Source organism: Rissa tridactyla, chromosome 6, assembly GCF_028500815.1.
Source record: "Rissa tridactyla isolate bRisTri1 chromosome 6, bRisTri1.patW.cur.20221130, whole genome shotgun sequence".
NCBI lineage: Eukaryota > Metazoa > Chordata > Aves > Charadriiformes > Laridae > Rissa > Rissa tridactyla.
The window spans coordinates 3,279,026-3,293,744 of record NC_071471.1 but is presented as its reverse complement, the minus strand read 5'-3'; the positions used below and the strand labels follow the sequence as shown (position 1 = coordinate 3,293,744).

Genomic DNA, 14,719 nt, shown 5'->3' with positions numbered 1-14,719 from the left:
ATGTTAATAATTGGAGTCGCATGGAAAAGTACAGTTTGTTTCCCTTTCTCTGAGGTTTCTGTCCCATATGGTGCCTTCAGGGAATAAACAGTTGCTTCAAGAAAGGCATTATTTTTTGTGCACTTGCAAGAATACCATGTCGATGGAGGTAAATGCCAAACCGAAGGGGACGCAGCTGAAGTACAGCCTGTGGAGCGCTGAGTTTTCTAGGTCCTGTAAAACTAAATATGGACAGAAAGGATCTTCTTGTGCGCACCGTTCCCAGTCCTGCTGACCGATGGTCTAGCCTCTGAGCAGCTTCCCGCTGGGAAGGGCAGGCAAGGATCCAGGCAAGGCATTTCTGAAAGGTGATGGTGTCTGCTCCCATTTAGCACTTGAGTGCCCACCGGACAGTCCTGCTGCTGCAGGAACGTCTGGGGAAGAGGGGACTGCTTTTGTCACCGCATGTCAAAACCTCATCCCCTCTGAAATCTGCTGAGACCCCCAGCAGCCCTTCCTCCCGCAGTGGCTAATTTAACCTTACCAAGAGTAATTTTTCCTGTTTAAAAAAAAATAAATTAAAGAATCAGGGATTTACAGTGGGTCTCTGGGATCCACCGTGGTTTAGCAAAGCATCGCTCAATCACCCACACGAGTGAGCATCCCCCCTTGCTCACACGTGTTCTCTAGGGCTGAAAATCAAGGTCCGATGTGGTTCTTGTCAACGCTCGCGAGCTGCCCCTACATTGGCATTTCTCTGTTGACTCATGGCTAGAAAGGTCTCCCCCCACAGAGCAATCAGCCGGTGTCCTCTGAAGGCACGTGGCCTGCTCAAGAGCGGCGAGTTATGATCTGCCCATGGAGCTATTGTTATTTGAGATTTTATTAATCATTTACTACATTTTATGAGGTTAGTCACCTGCATCGTCTCTGTGCTGACACAACAATTTACCACTACAAGGATGAAAAATAAAATAAAAGATCACTTACTGGCAGCTCACGATGCTCTTACCAGGTTACAAAGGCAGCCGGTGGAGAGAGATTTCTGCTGGGGAATCAAAATAGAACAAAAAGGGATGATGAGGCACAGCCAAAAGGGTATCACTGAAGATCAGTTTTATACTGAAGCGTGTGATAATCAATTATTCAGAAACATGGTGTTGAGCCATCTCTCCCTATGGGTTTATAAACCTCTCCCTGGCTGAGCTCTGGTAACGGTTACCCAGAGATACGTAAGGGTATCACTGGAGGCCACAAGAGGACACTGATAGTAGACATATAATGTAGAAAAGAAGGATATTAGAATGCACAGAACTAGCTCATCTCCTGCTGTAGACGTATATTGCTCCATCAAGGTCAACGGTATCTCTGCCGGCTCTCACCAGCTGTGGGTCGGACCCACAAGCTGTCACAGAGGACTTGGAGAGACCCTCACCAGGCAGAGGTGGCCTGGGCTGGGTCCATGGTGCTCCTTCGCAAGCTGGGAGCAACAAATAGGGCTGAGCTACGGGCACACAGACACCTTTCTCACGGCTTGGCTTCTTGTCACGGGACGCTCGGGGAGATACAGGACAACGCCTCCTTCGCGCGTGGGCAGGACACGGCCAGGGCTGGCTGTGGTTGGCGAGCAAGGTGCCCACCCGAGCGGCGCAGGAGGCTCGAGCTTCCCCAAAAGCATTTCTCAAAATAATTGGTAAATTATTTATCAACTGTAAATGGCCAGGATAAATCTGTTGGCAAGCAGCAGCACAGCACAGCTAGCTTTGACAACGGTAACTGACAACTTACAGCTGCTGGTAGACCACCGTTAAGGATATTACTCGCTTGGTCTCCTAATATAATACAAGAATAACAAACAATCTCCCCAACCTCTCCCTGTTCCGGAGGCCGTGTCCTGCTGGCTCCCCACGACTTTGCTCTCCAGCTTCTCCATCCAAGCGTTGAGGCCCACCATCGCTTGCTGCTCTGGGTATTTCCCAGGCGCTGGACATTCGCAGCCCTTGGCTCATCGCTGCCGTGGCAATGAAGTGCAGGATTTTCCCCCCGGCCGCAGCTGCCGAGGTCCTGACAGCAGCGGTGGCCTCTTGAAAGAGCGATGGGAGACGTACAGTGGCCAGGGCGATGCATGGTATGGACCTCCTCCCCATCGGCCAGCGAAACCAGTGAGGGCGAGGGAGAGGTCTGTCCCGCCGGCGGGTGGGAGGTAAGGCTGGGTGTTGGGGGGACAGAAACGTGCTCAAACAGACAAACAGCCCTCCCCCCACTTAAGGCACTGATATAACAAATATGCAAACGTCATGTATCTTGCAAGTGTAGAGCCTTCCTAGCAATAATTAGCTTCTAAACATTCCCCTGTCCTGTATAATAAATGAACAGCATAGTAAATGTTATGAGAATAATTCATTATTCATCACGAATAACAAATGAAGGGAATAATTTACCATCCGCTAATCTCTAAAAGGGCCCTCGTTCTTTTTTAATCACGTAGGGATGCCGAGCGCCGAGGAAGGGGTCCGCGTTGGGTCACGCAGCCCCCGCGGCTGCTGGTGGTGCCGGGTGGTGCCGTGGCCTCGGGGCCGGCACGCTGCTGCTCTTTGCCGGTGGTACCGTGACACAGCCTGTGCCGATGTCACCTTTGGCGTGGATAAGGACAGTGGCGCATCTCGGATGTCCTTTCCACCCCCACGCTCTTTCCCAAGTCCACCTGTCTCCACGCAGGACTATCGCATACCTGGGCACGTTCCATTCCCGCAGCCCTGATTAAGCCTCTCGTTTGCGGCTGTACTTTGACCCTGACAAAGAGCCCTGAGGTGTCAAAACAGCGATCAAAGGTCGCAAGGCTAAAAGGGAAGGACATTTTTTGGCCCCGTCAGCTCTGTGGCACACCAACACCTGCTCTACTGGGTTGGGCAGGGGGATGGAATTGTCCCACCGTGTTCAGCATCGCAGCCCGAATCCGGCCTCGCTGCCCCCACCGCTTCCCTTCCAGGGTTTCCCCTCTTCACCCCCCTGGGAGCAGCTCTCCTTTTCCTGTCTCCCAATATCAGATTTCTTTTTCTTTGTCCACAGCCAACCTGCTCCGGTGTTGTCCGTGTCCTTCAAAGATCTTAGTGCTGGACCGCTCCTCCGTGGGGTTGAACCCCTCGCCACAGCCTCCCTCTTCTGCAGACCTTAAACCTCCCCCCCGCAACCCCTTTCCTTGGGACCTTCATGCCGCTGCCTGACCAGGGGCAGCATCTGGGGACTCATTTCTGGGTTATCTCTGCTGATTATTATTTGCTTATTGCTCTTCCTTCCCTCGTGTTCCTCCAGTGCTCCAGATGACAGACGGCACATAAACCACTGCAACGGAGCACAGCGGGCAGAGACGAAGGTATACAAGTTGGGAGGGGGGGAGGTGTGAGAAAGGGGGGTCCCCCAAAAAAATCGCTCCGTATGCCACCTTGCCAGCTGCCCTGGGACACCAGCAACCCCTGCAGATTGTTTTCACGTGTGATTTGTTCAAAAAAAAATCCCAACGTGCAGCTGATAGACCTGCAGATAGACCTGCGTTACGATTTTAGGAAGTTATTATTTTTTATTCCAACCTTTCACCTATATTATTGCTCCTGGATGTGAGTAAGCACCAAAACATAAAGGGTAGTTAAAAGCATCTGCCTATTACACAGTAACTGCCCCCATGTGAATTTAGCTTGGTGAGTACGTTTAACGTTTTCCAATGATTTCAGCTCCGAGTTTTGCTAAACTTGCATTTTTGGAGACTATTTTTGAGTAAAGACTTCCATAGGATAATCAAGATAATGCCGTCAAACTGACTTATGACCTCCAATATCTCAAAATATTCCCAAACCTGCTGACTAACTGGGTATATTTTTGGCTCTGTGGACTTTCCGTCCCTGAATGGAGTGATTAGGGACAAAGAGGGGATTTATATTTAAATCAGCGTGAGCTAATGAAGCCCTGCCGCGTGCCGACACAGCACAGACTACGCCACGGTGCTGTGCTGAGGAGTGTTTGACACCTTGCTGGCTGCCTTTCTCCATAAACCCCCACCACCCCAGCAAGGCCTGGACTTCTCTCACCCACCCAGCCACCAGGAACAGGAACATCAAAATCATGCCACATCTACAGTCAAATAACACTTAATCAGGGAGCTGAGACGATCGGACCCCCAGAAGAAGTCTGGAAGATGCCTTCTGAAGCCAAGCGAGACAAGAAGAGCATTGCAGCTACCGACCAGCCTTTCTGGGCTGCTCTTTTCCTCGGGGCAGTGCAGAGGGATGTTTCAGTCCCATCATTTCTACACGTACCTTCTGGCTCTGGAGGACTGCCAGATTTTCATGCCTGGGCATCATTTTATGGCTAGATCCCACACAACCTTCCTGCAAGAAGCCTGCAAAGAGCTTCCTTAGATACCCGCAGAGATCTGCAGTTCAACGGGGACCCTAAGACGATCCATAAAATGGTGGATTTCCCAGGAAGCCCTGATTTAGACAGGCTACTTTAACGAGAATCAAAGCACTGATCTCCAGTCCCTACAGGAAAGCTGGGGAGGGACTCTGGATCAGGGAGGGGAGCGATAGGATGTGGGGGAATGGTTTCAAACTGAAAGAGGGGAGATTTAGATGAGATATCAGGAAGAAATTCTTTGCTGTGAGGGCGGTGAGCCCCTGGCCCAGGCTGCCCAGAGAAGCTGTGGCTGCCCCATCCCTGGAGGGGTTCAAGGCCAGGCTGGACGGGGCTTGGAGCAACCTGGGCTGGTGGGAGGTGTCCCTGCCCAGGGCAGGGGGTGGCACTGGATGCACTGGGTCCTTTCCGACCCAAATCATTCTATGATTCGATGAATCTGAACACGTGCACGGGGGGTACAAGCTATGGTTTGACCCTCCACGTACGTGCTCTTCAGAGACAGCGAGAAGACGCACCTAATCCTGGCTCACAGCACTGACCTGCAGAGTGGGACCTTGGTGCGGGTTGAAGGAAAGTTTACTAACGTTTTCAGCCTTTTAATTGGCATTTTGCCATTTCAGGCTTTATCGGTCAGCTTTGAAGTCTATCTTCCCTTGTGAGGAATTCGTATTTGGCACGCTTGCATGAGACATAATGTGGTAACAGAGGTAGCTCTATATGTATGGTAATTTTTAGAGCTGAGTGACATTTCTCAAATGGATAAGTTCACTGAAAAACGCAGGAACCAACAGTATTCCTGAAAAAAATTAGAAAGTGTACAAATGTTTCATTTTGACATGTCAAAAGAAATGGTTTGGAGATTCGGAGACATTTTGCTTCAACATCATCTAAACAAAATATTTTGACTTTTTGTTTTGAAACTAGCTTTGTTGTTTAAAAACTGACCTAAATTTTAGGAAAGGATTTTTTTTAAACCAGTGTTATATAATAAAAAACGGAGCATCCCTTTTTACTGTTTAGGAAAATTCTTGGGTTTACTATTTTTCCCCCTGATTTTGGATTTGACAGCCAAACTGAAAAATCCGTATTCATCTGCCTCTCCCACCGTTCACACTCACACCTCACCTCCAGCTGCTAAAAGAAAAAGCAACGCCTTCATCCAGCAACGCGTCCCTGCCGTCACCCGACATCCCCGCTTTCCCTGTGCAAAAACGGGGCTGCTAAAAGGGGACTTTTCTCCATCCCCAGAAGCACGGTGGCATCTCGGGTACGTGCCACCACGGGTGACCGGGTGGCCCTGGCAAAGGACATGGCCGTGCCTGTCCCCCGCCCCAGCCGCGGCTGCCTTCAGCCCCACCGCTGCTTTATCAGGGCTTTATTTAGCAAAGCAGGTTAACGTATAACTCCATGTTTCGCCAGCGAAATGAACCCTCGCTAGCGTCTTATCTCCTGATCACGCGCGGCGAGAGAGCAGAAGAACAAAGAGGGATTTGTCGTGTCCTCTGTTACTCACCGCTTTTTAATGCCTAATTTATCTGCTTTCTGCTTTCCTTCCCACCCGTGAGTTTCAATTCCAAAAATAGCTTTAATCAAACCGTTGCTGTGGAGCCGGCTCTGTTCATGGCCCGTTTGGTTTCTGCTCTGGCCCCGGCGCTCTCAGACAACCGCTTTGCTGATGTTTAAGCTCACCGTCCTCTCCAGCGGCGCCGGCTGCAGAGCAGGGACTCTCTGAATATATTAGGACCCTCTGAATATTAGGAAAAATTTTTACACTGAAAGGGTTGTCAAGCATTGGAACAGGCTGCCCAGGGCAGTGGTTGAATCGCCATCCCTGGAGGTATTTAAAAGCCGGGCAGACGTGGTGCTTAGAGATAGGGTTTAGTGATGTTTTTTGTCAGAGTCAGGTTGATGGTTGGACTCAGTGATCTGAAAGGTCCCTTCCAACCCAGGCGATTCTCTGATTCTATGAAACCATCGGGTGCTTTCCTGTGTTCAGGATGCTGGGGACAAGGAGCCCGGTGCCAAAGGACCATGTGGACATCTCATGGTGGGGAAGGTCTTCAGATGCTGCATCTCCCTGAGGTGCTCGAAGCCACCCAAGCCCTTGGGGGCATCCTCATGTGCTGCAAAAGTCCGTTCATTAACAACAGATGAGTTTTGGGGTTTAACACGCCCCTGGAGAGGGTAGCTCAAAGGGCTGTGAGCCGCCTGCAATGCTCACATCCCCACTCTGGTGGTATCTGAGCATCAGTGGGAAAACCTCCCGTTGGATAACGCGGAGCCAGGATTTGAGCTCAGGCTTCATCAACGACTATTGACACACCTTGCCATCAGTCTCCCTGCTTCCCGGGCCTTGGCCTCCTTTCCTAATTTGATTAAAAGCTCTTCTGCCCAGGGTCTACCTGTCCCACTATAGCATTTTCATTTCTGATGGGGCAGCTGGAGCCTGTTGCCGCAGAAGCACACCTTTTCCCTTCATCTCTGCATTCCTTCGGGAGTTTGCTGCAAGATTCAGGATTGTTAGGAATTCCTAACAAACAGCAATCTCCTACAGGTTGTTTCTCATGCCCTGAGGGACACAAGAGCCTTCAGCCGTCTATTTCCAGGCTCTGCAGGAGAAAAGGGATCCTTTAGATACGCTGGTGAGCAAGAAACCGAAGCGCATTTCGGGGCCCTGCCCAGCTGTTAGCAACTTCTGCTCCATTCACAGCGCGCTGCCAGTGCCATTTGCTGCTGGTTCAGTTTATTCCCTTTTCCTCTTACCCCTCTCCGTTTCCTACAAAAGCCCCGGGCGCAGATTGGCGCTGGGTGGCTGGGGTGGAGCAGGGACGTATCTGCAGCGCAGGGCTCGGTGGCCAGCCGCAGGGACTCACGGCTGCTTTAAAAAAAAACAAACAAAAAACCAACATATTTTTCTCCAGGACACCACAATTCAAAAAATCATTTCCAGTTCTATTATTATTCTCAGCCCACGGCAATCACACTGTGGTCTCCAGCGCAGCCAGCTCCGACACAGTCACTCCTGTTAAATGTCCTGAGTTTTCCTTCCAGTTTAGGGTTAACAAAAATTAAATTCGTGTGGCCAAATATAGGCAGGGATTTCATTCCCGTGAGGCTACGCTTGCGTTATTGAATCCCGGCCTTTTTCATGTGTAACAAATATATACCAGTCATAGGGGTTTTTTATAAAATAATATCCCGCTGGATTATGTTTCAGGGAAAAAGGGTGAGTTTGGGTGTTCTGCCGCGATCACAGCAGCGAGGAGTGAGTTTTATCCAGGCTCCAGCCAGGGAATGGGAAATAGATGCAGGAGATAGGGACAGGGCAGCGTTCCTGCTGCTCGCAGCCAAGCTGGGATGGGTTTGGAGAATAGTACGTGCTGGATAAGTATCCAACATTCTCCAAACTTTGCAAACCATGTTGGAGTGACCCCTCAATGCTATATTTCTGAATGGGCAGTACAAAATCCCTCCAAAGGTAGTCTCTGTCCTTGCTATTTGTTTTCCACGAACATCCGCTCCCATAGAAGGGCGCTAAGGAAGAGCGGGAGCTTTTCGATTCGATTTGTGGGATTTTTCACTTTCCCCTTCCCACGTCCATCTCAGGATCGTCCTCCGCTTGTGGATAATCCGTAGGTTTAAAGGAGGAGGGAGAAAACGTCAAATAACTCACCCTCTCCCAATTCTTCTCCCGGTGCTGATCCGTAACGCGGAGACACTGAACCACGGATGCGCGTGGGGCCGAGCCGGGGCGGCGGGAGCAGGGATCAGCCCGTGCCATGGGCAAACCGCCCTGCCGGCCCTGCGGAGAGGAGGAAAACACGGAAAAGCTGCTTTTAACACAGGCAGGTCTTTAAGAACAGGCAGAAAAACACCTGTCATCGTGCCCTGGGTATGCCAGCGCTGCTGCGTTTATTGCGGCTACATGAATAATTACGAGCAACAGCAGCAATAAGCAATAATAATTAATAACACAATCGGCACGACATTAACAGTTACCATTATCATTTCCGAACTTTTTAGATTTTTATCAAGAATTTCAGTGCTAGGCCTCCGATTAGGCAAATCTGTTTTCCCGGTTGATGTTATAAGAAGAAGTAGAAGTAGGGATCGCCGGTAACCTGGTTCTGCATTATCTCCCTTAAACGTGAAGGTAGGTATCCTTAAATATGGATTGATGTGTACGTGACTAATAATTTAACATAACTTTCACAGCCTGCAGTGGCATCTAGTAGGTAATAACTAAAACATAGTTTTGCCAAAAATACTGTTGAATAGGTTAAAGTGTGACTCTTTTACCGGCGTTTTGTTAAGAAGAAACAACCGCATGAGGTTCCTCGGAGAGCTGCGGCTACGGCGGGCGCGAGCGATCTCAAATACAAGTTTTCTGCCTTATCAGACTTCTTTTAAACGGCTTTCCTTCAACGTTACACTGAGTTTTGGCATTTCCCCTCCAACTTCTCTGTCTGCGCTGTTGGCGCTTGCCGTGCCCGTGCGGTTTCACCCCAGAAGGGCGCTGCAGACGAGTGTCGAATCTGCCCAAATGTTTCCAGATCAAAACAGCCAAAGTGCTACTCTATTTCCCCCGTTCCCCGATGTTTAGAAATAAACATTGGCAGTGCTTATTTAGGGCGGTTCGGAGCATTTCTGAGCACGTCAGCAGCATGTTCTCTCCCAAACGGAGGGAGCTTGCAACTTTTGGTTTGTGGCTGGAAAAATGCAGGCTTGGAAACAGTGTTTTTAAAAAAGGCAAAAAGAGGGAACTGAAGCCCTGCGTGGAGCACCTGCCCTCAGCTCTCTCTCTCTTTCTTTTCCCAGTTTTCCCGGATCTCCAGCCCCTTCCTCGCCTCGTATTGTCCCCTACTTCCCTCAGCGGAATATATTTTTTCCACACCCCGCCTAATCCCGTGTGTAAAAACTCCCGAATCTCCTTGCTCTTTGACGGCACGTTGTGCTCTCCCCCAGCAAACAAATTCTAATATCTAAGTTCCCCAAATTATTTCGTTTAATCATCCTCTGCGTCTTCTCTCACCTGTCTCGGCTCCCTTCTTAAAAGCCTTGATTTGCTACTTTTAAGATTTACGGCGACGTACAAATTGTTTCTATTTGTGTCTGCACGTGAAGTCACTTGTGAGGTGTCTTGGGAAAATTTGCTTTAAAAACATAATATGGCAATAAACAACGCCGGGGAAAGCTAAGGTGGCTTATTGTCAATACATTTTCCACCTTCGGAGGTTTTCTGGTGGTGTTTTGGCTTTTTGTTTCTTTTTTTTTTCTTTTCTTCCTTATCTGCGCATCATCTACGTTCCCGCGTTTTTCTGGGAATCACTCCAACGGCGGGACGAAAAGGGTCGTCACGTGACGGAACGCAGGGACGGTGACGCCGGATAAAACGCGCGCACGCTGTTCCTTTCGGTCACTGTTACCGAGAGAGCAGGATGCCGGAGAAAACGGATGACCTACTTTTGTCCCCTGCGCCGGAGCCAGCTTTCACAGGGTGGGAAAAGCGTTTTCAAAATACACGCAAAACCCAAAGGGGCTTCGTACCGCTATCAGCTGCCATGACTTCCCTTCCTACCGGTGTAAGTCCAATCGGAATTACGGAGCAAAGATAAGGGGAAAAGCACAAATATTTTTGTGTCTGCAGCATAGCTCCACCCTGCTATTCTTGGGAAACTGCTGCTACGAAAGGGCCTTCAGTCATCCTCAACTGCTTTTAATTATATTAGCAGTGCTGTTGTCGCTGTTATCGTCTAAGGATATGACTGAAGCACTATTTATACAGAGAAGTAATATCATTTGTTGGACCAGCTGATACACTGACAGGTTTTTTGGCATACAATACCCTGGAAAAGGGTTTGTGTGCCTGAAAACTTATCTGCTTTTTTTTTTTTTTCCCCCCCTAGACTATCAGTTTGTTCTAATAAAAGGTATTACCTCTCCCTGTAGACTTCGTCTCATTTAATTATATTAGCAGTGAAAATAGGTGAACCAAATTGCATAAGATAATTTGTTTTGTCCCCAAACCACGCTCCTAGCTCCAGCTGGGGCTCTCCGTTCCCAAACTGCTTGAAAAGATCTAGAGCACCCGGTTGTAATTATAACCCTGTCTGTATTAACTCATTTTAATGAAAAATATCGGCAAGAGCACAAAGCATCAGGTTTTGGGCTTTGAAACATCAGGTCTTTGGTCTTTGAAGCAATCTTTGTCTTGGAGAGGGAGGTTGAGGCTCGCAAGGGTTGTGTCTCTGTGTTGCCCTTGCTGGAGGCGTGCGGAGGAGCTGCCGTTGGTACCAGCGTTGGCTCTGGACGGACCTCAGCGCCCATCCAAGGTGGCACCTGCTGCATCTCCACCTTCCCGTATAATTATTTTCACACTGACCCATTTCTCCGTCTGGAAGAAACCCAAAGCAGAAGCCCCAAACCACTCGAACTCACCGTATTTTCAGGTCAACACGAGTGAGAAGCATCCAAAACCTTTCGCCAAAGTCATTTCTTACCAAGTTCCCAGCCAAATTTGCAGGCTCAAGAGAGTCCGTGAATCGCAAATAAGCAGCCAGCCATTTGCTGCATAACTTTGCTTCTAATTACAAACGGGCAGGCGTAATATATGGAGTCATTAATTGGTCAAAAATAACCCTGGGAATTCGATGTAATGGGATCAATGCTTAGATATGATGAGGAGAAATAAAAGTACGCAGTGCCTGGGCAAAATGTAAGCTGCTTGGCTTGCAAAATGGGAACAATCTTCAATGCCTCCCTGTAGCTTGACTACGCCGTGCTTCACTTCGTGTCTGACTTTAAATATTATTACAGAACGGCTTTGTTTTGGTCACGTGCACCGTGGCCTCCTCTTAACATTTATTCCTCAGGAGTCCGGATTTTATTTAATGCAGAATTTGCAGACTGAAAGGATTAATCTTTTGTATGCCTTCTTCCTTGGAGAGCTTTTTTTCGAAGGAATGTATTTGTTTCATAGCTTTCTGAGCCTACCTTTTGGTATAAGTGCTTCCTCCCTCTCTCCCCTCCTCCCCAGCTTGTTTACTCAGGGAATAAAAACGTGACCTTGACTTTAAGGTCGTTGGTGTTTCAGACTGTACCGTCAGCAGAGAGCAAGGGGAAAAATCGATGGGAACCGTATTAGACAAGTGGAAGAGTAACGCGAAAGTGCTGGGGAGTCATCCTGGAAATGGAAACAACGGAGGTAATTCTTAAAGGAGAGCGAATCCCGCTGATGCGTCTCTTGTGGTTAAAACCCCACATAGAATCATGGAACCATAGGGTGGGAAGGGCCCTCTGGAGATCATCCCGTCCAACCCCCTGCCAGAGCAGGGTCACCCAGAGCAGGTGGCACAGGAATGCGTCCAGGCGGGGTTGGAATGTCTCCAAAGTTGGAGACATTCCACCTTCTCCTTCCTTCTCCTCCTGAGGAGAAGGAGCCCTCCGTCTCCTCAGCCGGCACACACATCCTTGGGGCCATGAGAAGACGGGGATGCCCCAGAGCCCCCCCGAGGTGCCCACCTCAGCCAGGTGGGTGTTGGAGTCAGGGGACAAAGCGGTGGCCCAAGTCTTCACCTCCCGCCAGCTCTGCCTCCGCATCTGCCCCTCCGGATATTACAGGGGTCCTGTTAGCGTCTCCAATAAAAAAATACATCAAAAATATCAACAAGACGGGTGAGGAAGGACAGCTCAGCAGATACGAGACGTGATGCTGTTAACGAGGACGTCAACGATTGATAAGATCGTGTTTGTCACCGGTGGACTCACGAAGTACCGCGTCCGTACCGTGTGTCGGGAGAAACTCTGCTGTTTCCTCGCCGTTTCTCAATTAATGGAGCGAGATCCTGGCTGAGCTGCCTCGGCACACTGTCGGGACATGGAGGTCAGGGAGGCAAAGTCACACTTCACCTTCCAGGCGTGCCTTTCCGGGAAGGCGTACGGATCATTGCCGTTTAAATGCAAATCGTGTTTGGTTCGATACATTTAAATACCAGAGAAATGTCCTCGGCAATAATAGCAGACTGTTAATACATCTGCGTATGAAATTTTTAATTAATTAGATGGCATTAGAGGACCAGTTGTGTTCTCAAAACAGCTCAAAAGTACTCTTTTAAAGGGAATTAATATTTAATAGGAAAAAAAATGCAATAGCTTCCCGAAGTCTTAATTAAATGCTTATACCTTTATGGCTTTTACAAGTGTTTTACCCGTAATTTAGTCTGCTAGGGAATCGCATCACCGCTGTTTTCTGCAACAGGGGGAGTGCCCTGGGAAGTGCACCATCCATCAGGCTGGTTTTCCTTCAGAGCCCTATTCCCCTTCTTAAACAAGGAATTGCTGAAAGACTTTGGGAAAAATGCCTGTCTTTCCCTTGAAAACCCCCTGCTGGAGGAAGGAGGAGGGGATGGAGGAGGTGTAGCCCTGGGCAGAGGCGGCGGTGGGGGCCAGCAGCACACACGCATCGAGATGTTTTCCCCCCCATAGGAAAAAAATGCCACGTTTACCCACTTCAGAGGATTATCAGGTTAAGATTCCCACGGCTGGAACGTTTGGGGTCACCTCCCAAATCTTGTAAGTGATGGTCCTGACCAGGGAACAGCCCCGTGCGGAGAACCTGCGAGGTTAATACCCTGCGTGTGAAAGCAGCTGTCTCGTTGTAGCAGTAACGGCCTTTCCTCATATAAATTAGACCCACATATGCACATCCTTATTTACAAATAATCCATAGGTCCCATCAAACGCTTTCCATTTTCCTTCTATGCAACCGAAAATGAAGCAGAAGACGGCTAAAAAACACGCTGCTGTGAAAAGCGTTGTTTAGGGTAACTTGAGAAGCCAGCTGGTAAAATTCAGTCACTTTTTCCAGGGCAGAGGAATTTATAGACCCTATCTTCAGCACAAATCATCTCTATTAACTTCCCCTGCTTTTAAAATTGGGTTCCACTAACCTTTATTTATCATGCTTTCCCAGGACCGCACAAATTAGACAAAAATAGCACGGCAGTCTCTTTTCTGTTTAAGCACATAAAGCAAGCATGCACAACGCCTAGCATTAAGAATTTCAGCCGTGGTTTTATTTCCATAACTGCTTTAGAGCCCCAGATGTTACTGCTTAAAGCCACCCTCTCTACCAGCAGGGCGTCTCCAGTACTACTGTCTGATAAATAATAATAATAGCAGTAATAACGAGTAGTTCGTAAGTTATCTCATCTCTCTCTTCAATTTTGTTCTTGCAACGCCACGTCCGGACATTTTGTCTGAGCTGCTGGGAAGGAGTATTGATTTTCTGAAGATTTCTGGCTTTTTCTCCTCCTATTTAGCCCCAAAGAGGCGGTGTGAGTGGCGTCGGGAGCGCGGCACAGGCACGGCCAGGCTGCAGCGCGCCGGGGCTGCGGCACCGCCGGCTCGCTCAGACGGTTCACGGCAGGGGCCGTGCTCGACATCTCCCTGTATTTTCAGTTGAGCTACGCGAGGGATAAAAGTAGGGCATCGGCGCTCAGCCCAACCGTGCAGACAGGTTTTTGCCTACGGAGCAAAACTGGAGAACGTTGGGGGGGGGGGGGGGTTGGGCTTTTTCTTATTTTTCTTTCATCCTGCTGACTTTGCACAAAAGTTGAAAATCAGGTTTTACCCAGTGAACTTCCATGAGTTTGTGCAATTAGACGTGCGAGAGAAAAACAGCTCAGAGCCAGAGAGGAGCCAGCGGTCCTGCCCCCGCCAGGTCTGCATCGCTGCCAGGGTCGGCAGGACCAACGTCCCCATCGCGGGAGAGAGCCGGGATGGGAAGAGGATTCGGCAGCTTCCTCGAAATACCCTCTTAGTGATCGTGGCTGGGAAACTGAGCAAGGAAATCAGCATCGCTCGAGGCGCTTCTCTTTACCCTTATTCTGCGGTTTGAAAAGCAATTTGAATGGAAAATGAAGAGAGTTCGAGGACAAATCAGAGAAGGAAAACGGGACCAATACGAGAGGAGAAGAAATTAAAAGCGTGGAGTCTGGGCTTGAAAAACTCTTCAGTATCAGCATTTCTCCCCACCAAAAGGAAGTATTTTATTTTCCCTGGAAGGAGACAAAATGAACAGCAGGGACTATTGTTGTGGCAAGAACACCTGGAGATGCGCTAGCTGCAGCCAGAGCTTGCTGGCAGGGATAGCAACGGCATGATTTGCAGCAACATCTGCAGTTGGCCCAGCAACCATCTCTCCTCATTAATTAGCAGAAGCAGTAGATTTGCCAGACAGTCCCGTTGGCTTTTGCCTTATTACTGTACCCCGTAGCTAACGAGCCATCCTCTTCCCTTCCTGCCGAGTGAGGTATACCCAGTCCGACCG

General features: G+C 49.1%; 1 long non-coding RNA gene across 1 annotated transcript; it reads right to left on the bottom strand.

The window, feature by feature from the left end:
• Positions 1-202: 202 nt before the first annotated feature.
• LOC128911526 (uncharacterized) lies at positions 203-2,717 on the bottom strand. The gene is made up of 3 exons (XR_008467109.1): positions 2,421-2,717; positions 970-1,024; positions 203-413 (listed from the first exon to the last, which is right to left on the bottom strand). It is a non-coding gene; the product is annotated as an uncharacterized LOC128911526 (long non-coding RNA).
• Between the last annotated feature and the right edge of the window lie 12,002 nt (positions 2,718-14,719).